This window comes from Tamandua tetradactyla, chromosome 10, assembly GCF_023851605.1.
Source record: "Tamandua tetradactyla isolate mTamTet1 chromosome 10, mTamTet1.pri, whole genome shotgun sequence".
NCBI lineage: Eukaryota > Metazoa > Chordata > Mammalia > Pilosa > Myrmecophagidae > Tamandua > Tamandua tetradactyla.
In genome coordinates this window covers 93,089,975-93,113,337 of record NC_135336.1, presented here as the reverse complement: position 1 = coordinate 93,113,337, position 23,363 = coordinate 93,089,975, and the positions used below count along the sequence as shown (strand labels likewise).

Genomic DNA, 23,363 nt, shown 5'->3' with positions numbered 1-23,363 from the left:
GTTTCCACACTTTTTTTTTTTTAAAAGAGCAACCGAAGAGACCATGACAATTAAATGCAATACACAGTCCTGGATGGGATCTAATAATGAAGGAGAAAAACCTCAAAAGGACATCATTAGAACATATCTAAAAAAAAATTGGAATATGGATAGGAAACTGTATTATCAGTGTTAAAGTTCTTGACACTAGTAACTGTACTTAAAGTAGTTACATGAGTGAATATCCCTATTCTTAGAAATGTACACGGAAGTATAAAATGTTCAAGGAGCATGGTGTGTACAACGTACTCTCAAATGTTTTGAAATGGGTGAATAGGTAGATGGATGGATGGATGGAGGGAAAAACAGACAGACAGGCAGACAGACAGATAGATAAATAGATGGAATAAAAGAGCAAATGTGGCAAAATGTTACAAGTTGAATCTGGATGTCTGGATGGGGTGTGTGTTGGAGTTCTCTGTAGGGATTTTGTATTATTATTGCAACTGTCCTGTAAATCTGAAATGATTTCAGAATGAAAAATTTATATAAAAGAAAAAAAGCCTACCATTTGTTTGTTGCCTAACCCCTTTATCTCTTTGTCTTGCTTTGTCCCAATCTCTCAGTATCCTAAGCTGAATAAAATCAGGATCATAATTATGGAATGACCCAAACCATCCTTTGTCCATATTCTTCCATTAACAGGAGGTTTACAGAGGTATCAAAAGGTTAAGATGATGGCCAGGGACTGGCAGAATTTATATATTCGAAAAATGTTCAAAATCCCAGGAGGAACTGTGGTGGTTACGTATAAGGGACTATTGAACGGCCTCAAGAAGGAATGAAGTTGTGAGGCATGAAACTAGGTGCATGAACCTTAAGGACTGTGTGTTGAATGAAATGCCGGAAACATAAAGACAGATATAACCATGCCTCACTCAGTTGGATTAACTATGATAAACACACTTGGAGAATTGAAGTCAAAAGCATGGGTTATCAGGTTGGGGTCTATTGTAAATGATCCCAGATTGTAAGCTGTTACAGTAGTCACATATATTCAGGAGCTGTTATTTCTAAATTCTGAGATAATGAGCTGTTTGTTTATAATTTGGTTGCTCCCAGAAACTTCAGGTACTGAAGTGGCACCTGAGACTCAAGAGTTAGAGCTTTGGAGCTATGAAAGTCAGCACTACCCCATACAGAAACTGTTTAAAAAGTTGAGAAAGGGATCAGACTTTGACTAGAGATATGAATGAAGTTGGTCTAGATAGGACTAAGGTAAATACAGGAGAAAGGATGATATGGCCCATATTTTCAAAATTCAACTTTTGTGTGAGACCAAAGGGATAGAGGTTTATTTGCTGCACAATCTATGTTTTGGGTAGCGCATTACCTCTTTAACTTGTATAGTCAGTTTACTTGAACACCATAATTACATGGAATCTTGAATAGAGTCTGAGCTCTTGTTGGTTAGTGTGATGCCCCAATATATACCAGAGTAATTTGGGCAGAGAATAAAAAAGTATTTGCAAAGTCCCCTTGAGGGAATGGGGAGAAAGGAGGAAATATTAAACTTCCCCATCTGGGGAATTCCTGATATTCTCACAAGCAGTGGGGACAACTAATTCAATAGGCTGATACCTCAATCTTGAAGCTCACCCCTGTGAAGCCTATTCCTGCAAAGGAGAAGCTAAATCTACTGATAATTATGCCCAAGAGACACCCCCAGAGAATCTCTTTTGTTGCTCAGATGTGGTCTCTCTCTCTAAGCCAACTTGTCAGGTCAACTCACTATCCTCCCCACCTGGTGGGACATGACTCCCCGGGATGTAAATCTCCCTGGCACATGAGACCTGAATCCCAGGGATGAGCCCGGACCCAGCATCCTGGAATTGAAAGTCATTTTGGCCAAAAGGGGGAAGAGAGAAATGAGAAAAAGTAAAGTGTCAGTGGCTGAGAGATTTCCAACAGAGTTGAGAGGTTATCCTGGAGGTTATTCTTATGCATTAAATAGATATCCCTTTTTAGTTTATGGTGTATTGGAGTGGCTGGAGGGAAGTACCTGAAACTGTTGAACTGTGTTCCAGTAGCCTTGATTCTTGAAAATGACTGTATAACTACATAGCTTTTATAACGATTGTATGATTGTGAAAACCTTGTGTCTGATGCTCATTTTATCCAGGGTATGGAGAGATGAGTAAAGAAAAAATAAATTAATCAGGACAAAAATTAAATAAATAGTGAGGAGAGGGATAAAGGGGAAAAAATTGGGTAGATTGAAATGCTGATGGTCAATGAGAGGGAGGGGTAAGTGTATGGGATGTATGAGTTCTTTCTTTTTTCTTTTTATTTCTTTTTCTGGAGTGATGCAAATGTTCTAAAAATGATCATGGTGATGAATACACAACTATGTGATGATATTGTGAGCCACTGAGTGCACACCATGTATGGACTGTATGGGTGTGATCTCTCGATAAATATATATGTATTTTAAATGTTCCAATCCCATTAGCATGGGCAACTGAGATTCTTGGATAGGACCCTTGGACCTTGTTTCTGCTTTTAAATAATTTGGGGCTCTAACACTGCAGAGGTTCACTTTGCTTCTGAAGATACAGAAGATTCAAACAGATAAACTCAGGCTTCCTCTTACTGTGTCCTTGGGCACAGCCTTATGACAACGCACCAAGAATCAGAGTGCAAACCTCGGGGCTAGGAGCCCGCCCTACCTAGGAGCACTGGACTCAGAGTCAACACTCAAGATTGTGGTGGGGAATGCTGATGGATTAAACCAGAATCTCCTACAAGTTTCCTCTGGCAACTAAATTCCCAACAAATGGAACCAATTATATTTATTTCTGGGTGAAATTAATATTTTTATTGGTAGTTTTATCTTATTTTAGAAAAACCCCCTTAATGAAAGGGCTATGCCCTTGGAAATCCTTGACTTTGTTTTTTGTTTCATTTTTCCAGCAGTCCAGATAGATGAATGAATCACGTCTCCATCAACTCCCTACAAAGCACCTGGTCTGTGTGACTCTGTGATGAGTGCTCATATACCGCGGTGAGCAAAGCAGACATGCTCATCCTGCAGTGACACTCAGGCTAATGCATCTCAGCGAATCCCAGCCCTGGAGCCCAAGGACTGGAAAAGGCATGGGAAATGGTTCTGAGACTGAGGCTGGCCCAGAGGCATATTGTGCAACAAGCCCTGTTAAGGGTTGAATTGTGCCCCTCTCCCCAGCAGCCCCCACAGATGTTGAAGTCCTAACTCCTGGTATCAGTGAATGTGAACTTTTTTTTTCTGAAATAGGGTCATTGTAGATGAGATGAGTTACGTTAAAATAAAGTCATTCTAGAGTAGATGGGCCCCTTAATGCATTATGACTGGGGTCCTTTTAAGAAAGGAGAAGAGACCCAGATAAAGGGGAGAGGACAGCCAGGTGACGGCCGAGGCAGAAATTGGAGTGATGCTGCCAGCAGCAAAGGGCACCAGGGATTGCTGGGAGAGAGGCATGGAACAGATTCTATTGTACAGACTTCAGAGGGAGCCTCCACAACTGTGAGACAATCTGTTTCTGTTGTTTTAAGCCACCTGCTTTGCCGCAATTTTGTAATGGCCACCCTAGAAAATGAAGGCAGCCCCTTGAGCTGCAGACCTGTAGCAGGCCCCTACGTACTTCCTGCTGGCTTTATGATGAGAAGGTTTACCTTTTGAGTCAAGGCCTTTAGGGAAGAAATCTCTGGGAACAGGGTTGCCAGATAAAACAGGACACCCAGTTAAATTTGAATTTCAGGTGAATAATGAATAACTTTTTAGTTAAGTATCCCCCAAATATTGCCCTGTGAGCTAGATATTGTTATCATTAATTCAATTTTATGGATGAGGAAACCAAGGCACAGAGAGGTTAGGTGACTTGCCTAAGGTCACATTGCAGGGAAATTGCAGAGCTGGGGATTTGAATCCAGGTAGCTCTGCCCCAAAGCTTACCCCCAATTCCAGTAGCCTCGCAGCTTGGAGAGGGGGTGTGATCTCTTCTCAAGACTGGTATGTTGATCTGAGTCAGAGGTTTTCAGAAAGACTTGCTGTGCCCCCCAAGGCCAGCTTCACCATAAACTTGCTGAAAAGAGGGACTAGCCTTGTCTTAGTCACCGCTGCATTTCTAGCACCCAGGATGGAGTCTAACTTGTAGAAGGCATTCAATAAATATTTGTTCATTGAATGAATGAGCGACTGATAAAAGTTGTATGTGCTCTTTGCCGAAAACTTGGAAAATACAAAGAAAGCAATTTTTTTTTTCTTTTTTGCATGGGCCAGTACTGGGAACCGAACCCGGGTCTCTGGCATGGCAGGCGAAAACTCTGCCTGCTGAGCCACCATGGCCCACCTGAAAGCAACATTTAACCCAAAACTATAATTCCATCACCTAGAGATAGTCACTGTTATTACTTTGTGGTCCCAAACATTTCGAAGCCCTTGTCCTTCAGATACTTTCCCTCAGCCCCTACCTCCTTTCTCCTCTGGAAATTCTTAATGGGTTCTTTCTCATTCACACCAAGGTATAATTAAATGATAACAGCTGGGACTATTACTCTGACCAGATAATTTATATATTAACAAGGGTTAAAGCATTCAGCTGAAAGGATAAATCAGCTAGTGCCCCTTTCTTCTCTGCATTTCCTCTATCTCAGGAATTTCAGTGTTCATTGCAGTTGGAATGACCAGATCTGAGGTTTGGTCACTAATCAGCTATGTTGTGACTCTGGGTAAGTCACTTTGCTTTTCTAGAACTTCCCTGTAAGAAAAGTCATTCAGGCATGAGTTATAGTCTCTTGTATAATGTTAGTGAATCAACAGTGCATATCAAATGAGGTGTCTTTAAACAGAAACACATAAAACAAGGTTATGTATTGATAAGTTGACAAAAATGTGACTCACAGGAACCTAACCTTGCATTTCCCCTAGAGGCAATGGTTCCGGATTTGCTAGTTCAGTATTTGAGGTGACTTTATAAAACCTTAACCATTATAAAATGATGAAAATTGACTGCATTTAGTATATATCTTTAAAAGATTAGGACTTTATTGAAACAGGTGATTGTCATGTTGGGAAAAAATTAAAAATGATTTCATCACATAGTCAGCAGAACTGAGTGTGTTTGTGTGTGTGTATATAGGGATTTTGTTTTATTTTGTGCGGTTTCAGGAGTCAGCCCTACAAGTTCCAACTAGGTTTTATGTTCAGACATAGACACAAGAAGGACTGAATTGCCCCCAGCCAAGACCCTTGTCCTCAGAGCTTGAAGCAGTGAAAGGACAGCAGGCACCTCACGTATTACTAAGATGAATGCTTGGTGGCTTGCAGCAAGAATGTGAGAGAAAACAGTGTAAACTGTCTTTGGGAAGCCTATCCTCGTTCAGAAAGATTTCTAGGAGGAAGGGAGGCATAATCTGAGGCTTGATTTTAGGAGCATGAAAGAAGGACAAAGAGTTGATGTGAAAGTGAAAACAAAAACACAACTCATTTGACCTCACAAACCAATTCCCATGAGGAATGGAGGCAGGTAGCAGCTTGAGGTTGTATCAATCTCTTGTTCATCTATTTATCGACTTGTATTGAAATATACATAATTCTCTACCTTAGACTTGTTAGGAAGATGGTACAGAAAATAGAGACACAATGTTGGAAAAAGTCATTGAGAGGCAAGCATCCAATAAATATTTCTTGAATATACATGAGGTTGGTAACATGAAGCTATCATGGGATAAATATGAAAAATCTTCATGTAGTTAATGAAGTAAATTGTCTGAGGACTGATCTAGGGTACAAGTAGATTTTAGTATTCAGTGTAACCCAACTTTGCAAAGAGGTGGGCTGTTGGTCTGGGATTTTTCCATCAGATTTACCTCTACCTTTTATTTTTCAAATGTTTTAGTTTAGTTTTTTTTTTTTTAAATAGAAGTTATAAATCCATACAGGTTAGTTCTGGAAAGCTTATGCAGAAATGTAATCCCTTAACCCCCAACCTTCCCTCTGCCATTTCCTGATCCCCAGACGCAATCATTTTTATTTTTCAGATTCTTTTGACATTACATCCTTTTCTATAATAACATGATTTTATTGCAATATCTTGATTTTTCAGTTGTAGGCATTGACCGCTGAATCCATAAGAAAAGGATTCTCTTTCACTCAACACACAGTATATGCACAAACACACTCCTTACTACCATCCTTACTCTACTGTTTTATGGAAATTTAGGAGATTAATATCTAGTGTTTACATTATTATAACTCTTTAAATGCCATGACTACTTGAACCATGAATATTGTTTATTTTTCTACTCCTGAACAATTTATACTTTTCCTGAAATGAACAATTGCTTTATTTGTCATGTGTGTTTTATTCACTTGTCTCTAACTCTACACTTCTCTCAATATGTTCAAATATAAAATTTCATCCTTCCATCAGAATATTCTGGATTATTTACCCTCTAAGACTGCTATGCAGATTTCCTTCATCACTCTCCTGTAATGGAGACTCTATATCTGGGACTCCCCATCTTCCTATTATTTTGTTCTCTTTTTTGTTTAAAAAAAATCTCCAGTATCTTCCAGAGAAAAGGGTAACTTTGTTAAGTCCTGCATGTCCGAGAACATACTTATACATGTGCACTGATAAATAGTTTTGCTGGGTATAGAATTCTATCTTGGAAATGTGTTTTCTTTAGAATTTTGGAACAATTCTCCATTGTCTTCCATCATATTGTGGTTGAAAAGTCCAATGCCATTCTGATTCTCATTCCTTTGCCTAATGCATGTTTTCTTTTTATTTCCTCTAGAAAAAATTAGGATCTTCTCTACATCCATATTTCACAGTGATGTGTGTTGATGAGTCTATCTTCATCCATTGTGCTGGCACAATTGTGAAGTTCAGGAACTTGATATCAGAAGAGTTTTCATGAATTATTTCTTTGGGTAATTTCCTCTCATTGTGTCTGGATCTGCTTTCCAGGTTTGGATGTTATACTGTCTAGTGTGGTCCTATAATTTCATTCCTTTTTCTCTATCATTTTCATTTTGCCTTTTTCCCTCACATTCTGAGGGATTTTAATAGCACTTTTACTTGCTTTCTGAATATTTTTGTAATTCCTTTACTTATTTCATGGAATCAATATCTTCTTCTAATTTTATGAGAACATTAATGACACATTTTAAATATTTTCTTCTCCTTGTATGAATCCCTCTTGTTTCCTCAAAGTCCTTCTCTCTCTGGTTCTGCCTTTTCTGTTAGAGGCTGTCCTCAAGTGTCAAATGATCCTTAATTGTATCCCTGTCTCACAGACAGAATTAACCACAACCTCACCTGCATTGTTCCTGCCTCTTCGACAGCATTTATCAAAGTCTGACTTGAAATAATAGACCTGTCTCTTCTACTTGACCATACGTACCTTGAGGGCTGGGACCAAACTTTTCTAATTTATCATTATTCCCATCATCTTGGACAGAGTCTGACAAAGGGAAGTCCCTAAACAACTATTAGTTGAATGAATGACTTGGCGTTAACTCCTTGAGGGCAAAGAACAAATATTCTCATTTATATATATTCCCACAGTTCTTCAAAGCAAAGAGGGAACCTCAGCCAATATCTGTTGAGTTGTCGAATGCTTTCACACGTGCCCAGCCTAAGGATGCAAAGCAACTTTGGACAAACTACCGGTAAGACAAAAAGCCAGATTGCTTCGTGCTCTCCAAACTTACCAAGCTCCCTCTGACTTCTGTTCTTGTGCATCCTGTGCCCTCTGGCTTTCCACCTGTTCTCCCTCTGCTTCATCACACTTTGCCACCACAAGGCAGGTTTTGTCACCAACCTGCACACACATGTACATGTGCCTGCCATGTTTGATCCCCACCTCTCTTTTTTTCACAACCTTTCCCCTCTCTCTTCAGACCTTTTAGAGTAGTTTCCCAATTGGGGTATATGCCTCCCCAGGAATTGCCCAATCTGATCTGCTGGAATAGAAAACGTTTGGACTTCCATTAGTTATTTTAAATCTCAATATTTAAAACTGTCTTTTTCTGCTGTATATTTTAATATGTTGATAGTATATTAGAATAGTTGTGTATTATGCTTATTAATTATAAAATGAAATACATATATTTGGGTGTATACTAATTTTTTTTGTAGCAGCATGTGATTGAAAAAACCTCTTCTTCCTCTTACTCACATTTCAAGGGCTAGCAGAAGCCATTCAACCCCAGGTGTCTTCTCTGTCCACTGTAGCCCAGCTAATTTTCATGGAATTGACCTAAAGCCCTTAAAATCACTGATGTCTACCATTTTTGCATTCTAAGGTTTATAATTCTAGCTAACACAACAGCTCACTCTTGAATTCTTCTTGATTTGGTTTCAGTTACTATTTTTACTTTCCAACCAAATAGCAAATTCCATGAAGATCTTACACTTATTTTGTCCTGAAGACCCTCTTAGAGTAGAAAGGTCACTGAGGCAACATCCAGCCCAACCAAACGTTATATACAAGAAAACAGATCCTAAGGAGGTAAAGTGACTTGCTCAGGGTCACACAGCTGAGCTTTGTTCGCCTGGGGCAGATAGTAAGCTCTCAACATACTTGTTGCCTGATCACAGATTTGGACAGAAGGAAGCTCAACAAACATCAGAACAACTATGAGTCTTAGTTTCCTCGCAGTTGTTGTCACAAAGTACCTCAAACTGGGTGGTTTAAAACAACTGGGGTTTATTGTCTCACAGTTCTGGAGGCCAGAAGTTCAAAATTAAGCTGTCGGCAAAGCCATGTTTCCTCTGAAACCTGTCGGAAGGATCCTTCCTTGTCTCTTCCTAGCTTCTGGTGCTTTGCTGGCAATCCTTGGCATTCCTTGGCTTACAGCTGCAATACTTCAGTCTTTGCATCCATTGTCACATGGCCTTCTTCTCTCTGTCTGTCTGTCTCCTCTTTTTTATAAGAACACCCGCCATATTGGATTGAAGGCTTATCCTGCTTCATTAGGACCTCAACTTAATTTAACTAATTCTACCTGCAACAACCCCATTTCCAAATATGGTCCTATTCTGAAGTACTGGAGATCAGGACTTCATTACATCTTTTTGGGTGACACAATTCAACCCATAACCCAAAGCTTCCAGAAGACTCCACTGCAGTGACATGAAACCAAACCACAAGAGTGACAAGCTTCCTGCCTGCTTTCATGTGGGCACTTCCATTAGGCCAGGAGGAAAATCTACACTCAGAGGTGGTATCAGCTGCTAACTTGACACAACTCAGTGACAAAGATAAGAGCTAAGGTCGGGACTTGCTAATGGCCAACCAGACCATTAGTTTAGCAACATGTGTCTCAAATGTCAAAATTATGCCAGATGGAAGTTTAACTTTTTTATTATTCAGGAAGCCCCTTCCCTGAAAATGAGAGAACCCTTTAGCAGCTGCTGGAAGTTGCTTCTCTTAAAATAATAACAAGTAAAATCTTCACCTAAGAAACCAGGCTACATGCTCTTTCACATCCTGCCATAGGCGGCTGAGTTGCAGAGTGGGCAACGATTGGGACCTGTGGGCTTTAAAAAAAAAGATGCCAATCAAATGTAAATGACGACCCCATTAAATAATGATTTTCATTCAAACCCAACCATACAAATTTCTCAGACTTTGTGATTAGCTCTGTGTCCAATAAACTTTGCTCTTTTTTTTTCTTTTTTTAAAGCAGTTAATTTGTGATATTCTGTGATAATTTTAGGTCTGGGGTTGTGTATGTGTGTATATGTGTGTGTGTGTGTGTGTGTGTGTGTTTTAAGTAGTGACCAAAAAAATCTTGCTGCATTCAGTCTCCTGAGAATGTTGGGTCGAGTTTTTTGATCCCCGTGGCTCATTGATTTGGGGGCTGATGTAGTGTGAGGGGTTCTGATTAGGGGCGTCTGTCCCTGCTGTAATGTTTTTGTTATTTTTCCTCATTTGTTCGCTCTGACATCATGTCATTACAGAATGGCGGTGTTCAGGCCCTGCCTTGGCTGTTCGTTAGCGTGTGTTTAATGAGCAGCTTAATTGAGCTGTCTAGAAGGCCACCTGTCGCCCCCCGGACTTATTAACATACTAATGGCTTGACATTGTATTCTCTGACAGGCAACGGGGCTTACTGATTTGATGTCTGGACCTGGGATTTTATGCAGGAATGAGAGCGGGCATTGGGAAGGAGGTTTTAAAAAAACGCAAATTAACTCTTTGGTATCTATGGTTTTATGGCTTTCTTGGTAGGGAAGAAGGAAGAAAAAAATGTCCAGTCCATCGCAGGCCAGGGAAACGTGATCTGGGCGATGTGGGTTTGCAAGACTGGCCTGGCTCTTTCCTTGCAACCCCAGTGTGGCTCTCCAGGAGGAAATATGCTCCCTGTAAGAAGAGAGGGGCTTTGTTTCAATTACAGTATTATTGTTGGGAGCTCTTCAAAGAAGAAATCTTCTGTGGCCCCGTGGAAAGTTTTGCGACTAGACTTTGCTCTACTGTGGCTAAACAAATGAAAAGCAGCCGCGCTCCGCTGGAGGGATTTGAGCCCACGTTGTGTTGTCCCGCCTTTCAAATCCAGCGGGAAGGGCTTAAAGAAATGGCTGGAGTGAGGACAAGCGCATTTGAGGAGAACACTAGTTTTGTTGTTGTTTTTTTCTGCTGGGTTTGTGTGATTGGGTTTTTTTCCCTCCTCCCCTCCCCTGCAGAGGCGAGAAGGAAGACCTTCTGTCCCTGGGAAATTTGTGGGGAGCGAACATTGTTAAGAGGCCATAAGAAGCTGAGACTCAAGGCTGGAGACCTGGCACAGAGCTCCGTGCAGGGGTTGAAGGCATGTCTTTTCTACCCCCTCACTTTTACCCCTCACTGTGTCCTCCTCCTCCACTGTGAGCACATAGAGCAGATATCTACACAATCATAAAGAAAAGGCTTCTCTAAGATGTCAGTTTATCTTAAAGAAGCTATTTCTGCCAAGTGGTCATAAAAAAGGGTGAAGAGAACGAGTTCAAGCCCCAAAGCAGCTCCAGGGTAGGGCAGGAGCCCTGTGAGAAAGAGGGCCCATCTGGGAACTGGGCCGGCTGCAGGTTCTTGGGCCTGGCCTGAAGTGTGGCCACACTGGCCAAGGAGCTGCAGAAGTCTGGCTCTGCCGAGAGGACCAGCAAGCATTCCAGATGCCTCTGCCCGGAAGCCGCATTCCAGAACTTGGCATTTTGAACCTGCAGCCGGCAAGCTCTTTCAGCAAGGCCACAAGTGGGTGCCTCCCTTCCGGGCTCCGAGCAGACGGGATGCTGCAGTTGGAGCACTCACACTCCCTCTCCTTCACACTCCCTGTCCTTGTTAGTACCCCGCTGGATGAGGAGGAAGAGGAGGGGGAGGAGGGGTGAGAGGAATGGGGAGGGGACAGAAGAACAGAAACTCACCCGCTGTCTGACTGTTTGCGTGTGATGATGATGGTGGTGGTGATAATATTAATGATGGTCTTTATTTCTTAAGCACCAGCTATGAGCCATGCCCTTTATAAATATGATCTCATTTAAATGCTCTATCCCAGGGTTCCTTAAACTCAAAACTATTGGCATTTTGGGGCCAAATAATTTTGTGCTGTCTGTTTGTGCATTGAAGGACATTCAGCAGCAATCCCTGGCTTCTACCCACAAGATGCCAGTAGCACCCCTTTCCACGCTGTTGTAATACCAAAATGTCTTCAGACATTGCCAAATGCCCTCCGGGGTGGGCAAAGTAGCCCCAAGCGAGAATAGGTGTAGATGGCAAGCAAACACTCAGAAAGCAGAAAGGCAAAACCCTAAAAGAGCAAGTTTTAATCCTAAACAATCTTGTGAGAGCAATGGTTTCTTCTAATCCCGATTCAGCACCACACGTTGGAAGTGTGATTAAGTTATCTCTGCCGAGATGTGACTCAATCAACTGTGGGTATTAAACTTGATTAGATGGAGACGTGTTTCCACCCATTCTAAGTACGTCTTGATTAGTTTACTGGAATCCTATAAAAGAAGAATTTTGGAGAAAGCTTCAGAACGCTGCAGAACCGCGAAGCACAGAGTCCACCAGCCAGCAACCTTTGGAGCTGAAGAAGGCAAACACCTCCCGGGGAGTTTCATGGAGCAGGAGGCCTGGAGAGGAAGCTAGCAGATGATGAGTTTGCCATATGCCTTCCCAGATGAGAGAGAAGCCCTGACCGTGTTCACCATGTACCTTCTCACTTGAGAGAGACAACCTGAACTTCATCGGCCTTCTTGAACCAAGGTATCGTTCCCTGGATGCCTTTGTTTGGACATTTCTACAGACTCATTGTAATTGGGACATTTTCTCGGCCTTAGAACTGTAAACTAGCAACTTATTAAATTCCTCTTTTTAAAAGCCGTTCCATTTATGGTATATTGCATTCCAGCAGCTAGCAAACTAGAACATGTATATACAACCTAAAATTTCTCCCTTTTTGACCTCTTTCAAATATACAGTTCAGTGATTTATTATATTTACAACATTATGCAGCCCTCACTGCCATCCTTTACTGAAACTTTCTAACACCCCAAACAAAAACTCTACCAATTAAGCATTTACTCCCCATACCCCACCCCAGCCACTTGTAACCTGTTGTTCCAGTTTGCTAACTGCTGGAATGCAATATACCAAAAATGGAATGACTTTTTTATTAATTTTTTAAAATTTATTTTATTTATTAAACATACTGTGTTGGTTTGAAAGGATGTATGTCCCCTAGAAAAGCCATGTTCTAATCAAAATCCCACTTCATAAAGGCAGAATAATCCCTATTCAATACTGTATGTTTGAAACTGTAATCAGATCATCTCCCTGGAGATGTGATTTAATCAAGAGTGGTTGTTAAGCTGGATTAGGTGACAACATGTCGCCACCCATTTGGCATATCTTGATAAATTTCTGGAGTTCTGTAAAAGAGGAAACATTTTGGAGAATGAAAAAGATTCAGAGGGAGCCAGAGAAGAAGGACATAGCCATGAGAAGCAGAGAGCCCACTAGCCAGTGACCTTTGGAGATAAACAAGGAAAATACCTCCTGGGGAGCTTCATGAAACAGGAAGCCAGGAAAGACAGCCTGTAGATGATGCCTTGCTCACCACATGCCCTTCCAGACAAGAGAGAAACTATGACTGTGCTTGCCATATGCCTTCTCACTTGAGAGAGAAACCCTGAACTTCATTGGCCTACTTGAACCAAGGTATCTTTCCCTGGATGCCTTTGTTTGGACATTTCTATAGACTGGTTGTAATTGGGACACTTTCTCAGCCTTAGAACTGCAAACTAGCAACTTATTAAATTCCCCTTTTTAAAAGCCATTCTATTTCTGGTATATTGTATTCCGGCAGCTAGCAACATACAAACACAAACATTCTTACCATATGATCATTCCATTTTACATACATGATCAGTAATTCACAAAATCATCACATAGCTGTATATTTATCATCATGATCATTTCTTAGAACATTTGCATCAATTCAGAAAAAGAAATAAAAAGAAAACAAAAAAAATTCATACATACCATACCCTTTACCCATCCCTTTCATTCATCGCTAGCATTTCAATCTACTAAGTTTATTTTAACATTTGCTCCCCCTATTATTTATTTATTTTTAATCCATATGTTTTACTCATCTGTCGATAAGATAGATAAAAGGAGCATCAGACACAAGGTTTCCACAATCACAGTCACATTGCGAAAGCCTTATCTTTATACAATCATCTTCAAGAAACATGGCTACTGGAACACAGCTCTACATTTTTAGGCAGTCCCCTCCAGCCTCTTCATTACACCTTAACTAAAAAGTTGATATCTATTTAATGCCTAAGAATAACCTCCAGGATAACCTCTTGACTCTGTTTGGAATCTCTCAGCCATTGACACTTTATTTTGTCTCACTTCTCTCATCCCCCTTTTGATCAAGAAGGTTTTCTCAATCTCTTGTTGCTGAGTCCCAGCTCATTCCAGGAGAAGTGGAATGACTTTTAAAAAGGGGAATTTAATAAGTTGTAAGTTTAAAGTTCTAAGGCCATGTCCCAATTAAAGCAAGTCTATAATAATGTCCAAATTAAGGCACCAACAAGGGTTTACCTTCACTCAAGAAAGGCCAGTGAAGTTCAGGGTTTCTCTCTCAACTGGAAAGGCACATGGCGAGCATGGCAACGTCTGCTAGCTTTCTTTCCAGGCTTCTTGTTTCATGAAGCTCCCAGGGGCATTTTCCTCCTTCATCTCCAAAGGCCTCTGGCTGTGTAGACTCTCATGGGTCTCAGATTTGTACACTATTTTGAAGAAATTCAGTGAGTTCCCAGTTGTACATAGGACAGTTGAGTATTGTTAGGTTGAGTATTGCTTTTTGTGAGAAAAAAAAGTGTCTGTTATTGTTTTCTATTTAGAGATTAAGTGCTGAGATTAGCTCAGCATGAGGGGCCGAGGAAGGCATCATGAATTTGAAAAATAAGGACACTCACACAGCAGAGTCTTTTAAGATGAGAGCGGGGGACTCATGTTTCAAAAGACAAGAGCCTCAACCCTGAGTTCCTCATTGTATTTATTGAGAAGCTTCAAAACAGAAAGTATCTGTCAAGGCTACTAGTCAATTGGTTTTTGCTCCAACTGCCACAGCAACATTAATCTCAGGCATGATGTACAAAATTCAGAATGTTTCCTTCTGCAAACAATTATGTGCTCGCCAGGACAGTGTTCCACCCCGGTAGGACCTGATGCTCCCAAGGTCCACACTTTTATCTGCGTTATGGAAACATTCTGACCTTCAGCCATTTTCCCACAATTAAGTATGATTTAAGGTGATGTGTATAGCTTCCAAGTTGACTAAGGGGTGGGCTGTCATGGTCAGGTTCATGTGTCAACTTGGCCAGGTGGTGGTGCTGGGTTGTCTTGTCAGGCAAGTGCTGACTTGTCTATTGTTGTGAGGCCATTTCATGGACTTCAGTCATGACCACGTTGGCTGTATCCTCTGTATTCTGCAATGAGAGATGCTTAATCTAATCATCGGAAGGCTTTTGAGGAGGATTCAGAAGAAATAATCACTCTTTCTGCTTCAGCCAGCCAGCCTCTCCTGAGAGTTCATTGAGGACCTTCATAGGAGCTGCCAGCTCGTGGCCTACCCTACTGATCTTGGACTTTTATGTCCCCACGGTTATGTGAGACACTTTTATAAATTTAATATTCACAGATATGTCCTGCTGGTTCTGTTTCTCTAGAGAACCCTGGCTAATATACCTATAGTCTAATTTTTGTATACATCCTCTCCTTTAATCCTCTCACTATCCCTTTGAGATAGATACTGTTATGAAGATGAAAAAATAAGGACTCAGAAGAATTAATTAACATTTCCCAAGGTCACACAGCCAGTAGGGGAAGAGTTTCACTCAGGTCTCTCGGGCTTCAAAGCCTATGTTGTTTTTACTATAATACCCAGAATCTCAGCCATCTGAATCTGGAGACTCCCATCCTATGCTCTGTCCTCCTCTCTTGCCAAAAAGAAAGGCACTTCCTTCTTTCATTTCACTGTATTGATCAGGATACTGTGCCTAATAAGTTTCCCAAGGGTGTGTTCTGCTACTTGCACAGTTTAAACATCCAGACAAACACAAGCCACAGTGTTGATTAAATATCTACTAATTTAATTCTGTGTCAGGGGTCCCTAAGACCACCCTCAGGTTCAATGATTTGCTAGAAGCGCTCACAGAACTCAGAAAAGCTGATATGCTCACATAATGGTTTCTTAGAGTGAAATGAGGATGCAGATTAAAATCAGCAAAGGACAAAGGTATCTGGGGTGGAGTCCAGGAGAGACCAGGTACAAGCTTCCAGTTGTCTTCTCCCATACAGATAGCATTGAATTCTGCAAGCAACAATATATGACAACACGTGCAAATTCCTGTTAACTAGAGAAGTTTGCCCAAGCCTTGGTGTCCAAAGTTTTTATTGGGGATTAGTCATGTTGGTATGGAGCATCCATGTGACTGACCCTACTTAGTCTCCCAACCTCCCTGCCCTGCACCTAGAGGTTAAGTTGATACAGCATGGCCTAGGGCTTCAGAAGATAAAAACATTCACCATAAATCATGTTGTTAGCATAAACTCTCTGGAGAGGCCCAAGGCTTCAAGTAGACAAAGATGCTGTAGTCATTCAGGCTATTCCAAGGGTTTAGAGGTTATCTTGCAGGAGCTGATCAAGGTCCAGTTCTAAGACCTTTGGGATGTGCAGGCTTTGAACAATACAGATCTATTGAGTTAATCCTCTACTGCACAGGTCCATTTCATTGTCCTTTGTCTCATACTGAAGATGTTTTTTCTATTTGTTTCTTAAGAGTTTATCCACGTGATGTCAATAAAGAACCAGAGTTGGATGGTGTATTAGTTTCCTACAGATGCTGTAACAAATTATTATGAGCTGGGTATTAAAAAACAATGGAAATTTATTCTTTCACAGTTCTGGAGTCTAGAAGCCTGAAATCAAGGTGTCAGGAGGGTCAGGCTCCCTCTGAAGCTGTAGGGGAGAATCCTTCCTTGCCTCTTCTAGCCTTTGGAAGCTGCAGGCAATCCTTGGTATTTCTTGGCTTACAGATGAATTGCTTCAATCTCTGTCTCTGTTTTCACATGGGCTTCTACACTGTATGGTTCTATCTTTATATCTTTTCTCCTCTTCTTTTAGGATACCAGTTACATGGGATAAAGGGCCTACCCTTCTCCATTATGTACTCATCTTAGTTTAACTAATAACATGTGCAAAATGACCCTATTTCTAAATAAAGTTTCTTTCTGAGGCTCTAGGAGCTGAGAATTTATGCATCTTTTTTGAGAGGTTTTATAGTTTCCTTGGCTGCTCAAGCAATACAATGCAATCACCTGGCTTAAACAATGAGAATTTAGTGGGTCACCATTTTGATTTTAAGAAAAAGTCTAAATCAAGGCATCATCAAAGTGAAGCTTTCTCCTGGAAGACTGTGGCACTCTGGAGCTGACTGCTGGTGATCCTTGTTCCTTAGCTTGTTACATGACAAGGTGCATGGCAACATCTCCTGGCCTCTCCCTTCTCTTCCACATTCCATAGATATTTGCTTCTGGCTGATCCATCTGTGGTGTTCTCTCCCATCTGTCTGAATTTCATTCTGCTTATTAAGGATTCCATAATAGAATTAAGACCCATCCTGATTGGGTTGGGCCAAATCTAACTGAAGCAACCTCATCAAAATGTCAATGGGTACACATACACAGGAATGGGTTAGGTTTAAGAACATGTTTTTATGGGGTATATACAGCTACAAATCTTCACATAGGGACACAATTCAACCAATTTAATCCATAAGAGATGGCAAATAAAACAAGAGAACAGTTAAGTGTTGCATTACTGTTTACTGAGTTGAATGGGTAGGAGGGGTAAAAAGAACAGGAAGTTGGACTTCCTTAATAGACCACTATGACATTTTATTTACTTTACCTTCAAAAAGATACCAGCTCTAAACAACAGGATAAAAAAACGCATAAAGTATCTGGCATTTTTTGATAAAAAATATTCACTTACATCTGTTGCGAGGGTGGGGTGTGAGAAAACTTAATCAGAGACAATTTTAAAAAAGGAATTTGCAGCCAGACAAATTTTGTAAATGACATCAGGGTTAGGGTTTAAGATTATGGCCAATTTGTTTGCCATAAGATAAGATGCTATATTATAGTTTTGATTTACAGTTGGCCAAGTCTTTTCCCACGTGTCCTATCAGACCATCTCTTTCCCTCAGTGAGAAAGTGTGGCAGCTGGAGATTTCCCTCAACATCTTCTGCCATACCCACATAGTGCTCTCCATCTGTTCAGATCCCAGCTGGGTAGAAGGAGAGTCTTCTTCTTACATAAGACAAATCTCTCAAGAGGAAGCATAATGCTGCTCTTCAGCCTATATACCTTTGACCCTGAGGCTGCAATAGAGGAGCAGATTTTCCATAGGATAGACTTCTAAGCAAGTGTTATTGAGATTAGGGTTCTTTGAAGACTTTCTGATTACACAACTCATCTCAAAAGAAGGTGCTCTCAAGTTGAGGGAGAATGTCTGAAGGAAACATGGTGGGTTATGGAAAAATGTGAAAATGCCACAATAGAAAATAATCAATAAAACTCAGAGGACAGTAACACATGCCATGGTGTGCTGTCTCACAGAAATAGCATCAGCTGCCCATAAGCATCTCAGTTTGGAAACTATGTTAGAGTATTGAGTATGCAGCAAAGGATGAGAAGAATGGAATGCAGAGTATGGAGTATGAGGTGTGGAGAATAGAGTGTGGAGGATGGAGCATAGAGAAAGGAGTACTGAGTGTAGATTATCAAGAGTGAACTGTGCAGCAAGGAGTAAGGAGAGTGTAGTGTGGATAATAGAGTGTAGAGTACGGATCATGGGGTATGGAATACAGAGTGTTGAGTGTGAAGTGTGGAGTATGGAATTTGTAGTGTGGAGCAAAGGGTGTGGATGGAAAATGGAGTGTGAAGAATGAAGTGTGGAGTGTTGGAAAAAAGAATTGTTGAGTGTGGAATGTGTATATGTAGTATGAATCTGAAGAATAGAGCATGGAGAATGGATTGTGCAGAATTGAGTATAGAGGTTGGAGTGTATAGTGTGAAATGTGGAGAGTGGATTGTAGATTATGGAATGTGGAGGATGATGCATGAGGTAAAGAGTGAGGAGTGTGGAAAATGGACTGTGGAGAATGGAGTACGAAGAGTGGTGTGTGAAGTATGGAGTATGAGGGGGTGGAGAAAGTATGGTGGAGTGTGGAGTATGGAGTGAGGAGCTTGGTGTGTGAAAATGGAATGTGGAATTCGGAGAACGGCATTTGGAGTATGGAAAATGGGGTGTGGAGTACAGTATGTGTGTGGAATATAGATTGAGGAGTGTGAAGAACAGAGGTGGAGTGTGGAGCATAAGAATAGAATGCAGAGTGTGGAGTGTAATGAATGGAGTTTGGAGTATGGAATGGGGAGAAAAGATTGTGGAGCATGAAGTAGGAAGTGTGATGTGTGGAGAATGAAGTATAGAGTATTCAGTGTCAAACGTGAAGGAAGAGGGTAGCATATGGAGTTTGGATTGTAGAGAATGGAGTGTGGCTTATGGAGTGTGTGGTGTAGAGTCCTGAGATTGGAGAATGGAGTGTGGATTGTTGTGTATGTAGAGTCCTGAGATTGGAGAATGGTATGTGGAGTGTGGAGTATGGAGTGTGGTATGGGGGTACAATATGGAGTGGTTGGAAATGGAGTGTGGACAATGGGTTCTTGAGAATGGGGTGCTAGAGAATGCAGTGAGGAGAATGGAGAATGGGGTTTGGAGTGTGGAGTGTGGAGAACGAGCATAGATAATGGAAAATAGATTGTGGAGCATGGACTTTAGAGTGTGGAGTGTAGAGAATGGAGTGCAGAGTGTTCAGCATTCAGTTGTGGCATGGAGCATGGAGTGTGGAGTGTGGAGTGTCAAGAATGGGGTGTGGGTTGTGGAGTATTTACTAAGGAGTTTGGATAAAGGCGTGTGGAGAATGATGAGGTGTGTAGAATATGAACCACGGTGTACAGAGTCCATGGAGTGGTGTGGAGTGTGAAGTATGGAGTATGAGGAACAGAGTGGGAAGAATGAAATGAAATGAAATTAAAGTGGATCTGTACTCATTCTTCCCTTTCCAGGGATTTTTTTTTTGTCCCCATCGCCTCTGTAGGACCTCCTGCACTGAACCAGGCTTTATAACGGTTTATCAGTGTGCCCATCCAAATGAGGTATGTGGAGTGTGGAGAGAGGAGTGTAAAGTATTGTTGTGTATTGAGTGGTGATGTGGAGTATGGAGTTGGAGTGTGGATTATTGAGAATGAAGTGTGGAAAATGGGATGTGGAGTGTGGAGTATGGAGCTTAGAGTGTGGATAGTGGGAAATGTCGAGTACTGAATAGGAGTGTGAAGAATGGTGTGTGGACTATAAGTGGGAGAGTAGGAGGTGTGGAGTGACAAATATGGTGTGTGGAGAATTCTGCGGAGTGTGGAGAAAAGGGTGTGGAGTATGGAGTAGGGAGTGTAGAGTGCAGGTATAGTGTGTGGAAAATCAAGTCTGGAGGGCAGGTTTGAAGTATGGAGTGTGTATATGGAAGGTTGAGAATGGAATGTGGAGCATGGGTGTGGGCTATGGAGTTTGGAATATGGAGTTTGGGTTTGGAGTGTGGAGAATGGGGTGTGGAGAATGAAGTGTGAAGAATGGAATGTAGAGTACAGATGTGGAGGATGGAGTGTGGAGGGCGGAGGGTAGAATGTTGTGTGTAGAGTCTAACATGTGGAGTATGGGGTTTGGAGTGTGACTATGCTATAGAGTATGGCATGTGGAACATGGACTGTTAAATGTGGAGTGTAGAGTTAGAGTATGGAATGTGGAGTACAGAGTGTGGAGAATGAATTGTGATGGATGGAGTAGGTATCTATGCTAGTAGGAGATGGTGGGGATGGCCAGATGCAAGTGACATCAACCCAGGGGAGTTAGTCTTAGTGACATGTACATAGACTGCTCCAACATCCTGGATAGGTCAAGATGGTCTTTTAATCACTCCAGCTCCTAACCTACTGGCGATTTTCCAACAATGCAACAATGATGTAAGTGGTAGGCTGGGTGGAAGCGGCTATTTTTCCATTGAATCGGCAATCCTAAAAATGTAAAGCAATATTTCACAGATATCTCCTAACATCTTTGTGGATGTGTAATTTCTTCTTATAGTTCTGTCAACTTTTATATTATATATTTCATGTTATGCAAAGGAATACAAGCTCCAGATGATTTCATCCTTCTGGTGCAACCTTTTTTTTTTTTTACCATTATATAGTGTCTCTCTTTATCTCTTTTAACGTTTTTGACATAAATCTATTTTATTCTATTAGTATTAGCTCCTTACATTTTCTTTCTTTCTTCCTTCCTTCCTTCCTTCCTTCCTTCCTTCCTTCCTTCCTTCCTTCCTTCCTTCCTTCCTTCCTTCCTTCCTTCCTTCCTTCCTTCCTTCCTTTCTTTTTTGTATGCTGTATGATGGGGGTCACATTTCATTCTTTTTCCATGTAAGTATCCCATTATTGCAGCACCATTTATTAAATTTTAGTTTGTTTTTTGTTTATTTGCTTGCTTGTTTGTTTTGTTTTTTGGGAAGTCCATGGGGCAGAAATTGAATCCAGGTCTCCTGTATGGCAGGTGAGAAATCTACTATTGAACTACCCTTACACTCCCCATTATCTTTTTTTTTTTTTTTTTTTTTTTTTTTAAAGGAAAGACAGAGAGAAGGAAGGAAGGATAGAAGGAAGGAAGGAAGGAAGAAAGGGAAACATTTTTAAACATTTTCTTGTTTTATTGTATTCTGTTTCTCCGTTTTTGTTACATGGGCTGGGGCCGGGAATCGAACCGAGGTCCTCCGGCATAGCAGGCAAGCACTTTGCCCGCTGAGCCACCGCGGCCCGCCCTCCCCATTATCTTTTGATTAGCTTTTATACATGGCAAGTTTTTATATCTCCATATTTGCAACATTTCTGTTTCATTTTGTTGTAGGACTTATTTGGAATGCACATTTAGTTGAGTTTTAATAATCCAGTCTCAACCTAATGGTGTCAAAAACCTTAAGTGTTTGTTGAACACTGGGATATCTTTATCTCTCCATGCTGCCTTCTGGATGAATTCCTCCACAATGACCTCCAGCTCACCGATTCTCTCTTTAGCTATCCAATCTAGAATTTATCTAATTTACTGAGCCTTGTAAGATTAACCACCTTATTTCAGGATTTCCAGTTGGTTCTTCTTCATATCCGTCTGCTCTTTTCTTTTTTTTTTTTTTCATATCTGCCTGGCTTGAGTTCTTAATTTCTTGTTCTTTTTAATCCCTGTAACTCTTAGAAAATATTTAGCAGAGTAGTTTTAAAATCATTTTCTGATTGTCTACTATTTCCATTTTGTCTGAAGTGATTTCATCTCCTCATAGCTGATGTTGTTCACTTGGTGTGGGGGTCCTCAAGAGTTAGTTAGCTGGCTTTTGTTTTATTTCATTCCATTGCAATTAAAGTTGATCTGTACTCATTCTTCCTTTTCCAGGATTTTTTTTTTGTCCCCATCTTCTCCTTAGGAACTCCAGCACTGAACCAGGTTTTATGATGGTTTATCAGTGTACCCATCCAAAGGAGGTATCTGGGATATTGCAGTTCTAGTCACTGAGCCATTATTAAAATGACCAGATCCTGGCTGCAAGGCCATATTTTCTTTCCCTCATCTTGCTAGGTATTTATCATAAGTTTAGGCAATGGTTAGTAGCATCTTTTTCCCACCCTCTCTACAAGGGGAGATTTCACCCCATTCCTGGCCCTGGTCCTCTACCTTGTGTGAGTTATTTGTAGCTTCAGTCATTCTATGGGAAACAAGGTCCCTGCCTTCTCTAACTGCTCCCAGACCCACAGTCCAGCAGGATGTGAGCTTCAATCCTGCTTTCTACTTGGTATTCCTGGCTTATGGAGCTGTAATCATTTTTTAGGCATGGCAATTAAAAGAAAATCTGTCCTTCCTCTCAGTGTTGGTGCAGATGGGGGGCTCAAAGCATGAACTTCAATGGAGTTTATTACTCCCTGCTCTATACATTTTTCATCACCATTCTGCAATATTTTATCAAAATCTCCCTACAGGAATAGTTGCTTGGTTGATATCTTTGTTTTATAAAGTTCTATGATTAGGGAGTCAGAATATCTAATAGTCAAAAATGTGGGCTGAGTCAGACTGCCTGGGTTCTAATCCCAGATCTATCACTTCTGCTGATGAAAACTTGAGCCAAGTTATTTACTGCTTTAACCCTTATTTACCTCTTCTGCAAAATATATCAATAGTGTAACTTTCCAGGGTCATTATGAGATTATATAAAATAATCTGTAAAAGCACTCCATGCAGGGTCTGGCACATAGTCAGCCCTCAATAAATATGCTGTTTATTTTTATTACTACTTGGTTCAAATCAAAGTCTGAACTTTTAGAGAATTATTATTTTCTGAAAGGCTCCAGTGGCCTGAAAGGCAGAAGGGAGAAATGCCAAGAAATTATTGAATCCCTGAGTTTTCCACGATTCTTTCATATCTATTCTCTTCAGCTCCATCTCAAATCTGTGCTTTGTTTTTTCCATTTTATGATGAGAAAATTGAGCCACAGGATTAATACACGTTTGCTCAGAGGTGCATGAATGAAAAGTCACACTCATACTCTCTGGGACATCAGCAGTGCTGCTATTTCTTAAAAGGAGTTAAGCCTAAGAAAATCCTAAGAAAAATCATCACGCTTCATTTCCCAG

General features: G+C 40.9%; 1 long non-coding RNA gene across 1 annotated transcript in view; it reads left to right on the top strand.

Moving 5' to 3' along the window:
* Positions 1-6,783: 6,783 nt before the first annotated feature.
* LOC143648066 (uncharacterized) overlaps positions 6,784-23,363 on the top strand; it is a 38,697-nt gene continuing 22,117 nt past the window's right edge. The window contains exons 1-2 of the long non-coding RNA XR_013158341.1: positions 6,784-6,992; positions 7,593-7,696. This is a non-coding gene — a long non-coding RNA (uncharacterized LOC143648066). The remainder of the gene's footprint in view (positions 6,993-7,592; positions 7,697-23,363) is intronic.